The sequence below is a fragment of the Sinocyclocheilus anshuiensis genome, unplaced genomic scaffold (genome assembly GCF_001515605.1).
Source record: "Sinocyclocheilus anshuiensis isolate Anshui unplaced genomic scaffold, SAMN03320099.WGS_v1.1 scaffold1796, whole genome shotgun sequence".
In the NCBI taxonomy this organism is placed as follows: domain Eukaryota; kingdom Metazoa; phylum Chordata; class Actinopteri; order Cypriniformes; family Cyprinidae; genus Sinocyclocheilus; species Sinocyclocheilus anshuiensis.
In genome coordinates, this window is record NW_015557163.1 from 54,847 (window position 1) to 55,082 (window position 236).

At 51.7% G+C, this 236-nt stretch overlaps 1 protein-coding gene across 1 annotated transcript in view; it reads left to right on the forward strand.

Moving 5' to 3' along the window:
• Positions 1 to 236, forward strand: part of gtf3c1 (general transcription factor IIIC subunit 1) — a gene marked incomplete at its 3' end in the record, with an annotated part of 24,573 nt that overhangs the window by 8,218 nt on the left and 16,119 nt on the right. The gene's annotated exons all lie outside the window — the stretch shown is intronic.

Here is a 236-nt window from a genome sequence, read left to right on the forward strand (position 1 = left end):
CACACACACACACACACACACTCACTCACTCACTCACTCGCACACACACACACTCGCTCACACACACTCACTCACTCGCGCACACACACACACACGCACACACTCACACTCTCACACAAACTCACTCACACACTCTCTCACACACACACACTCTCACACTCTCTCACACACACACTCTCACACACTCTCACACACACACACACTCTCACACACTCTCACACACACACACACACTCA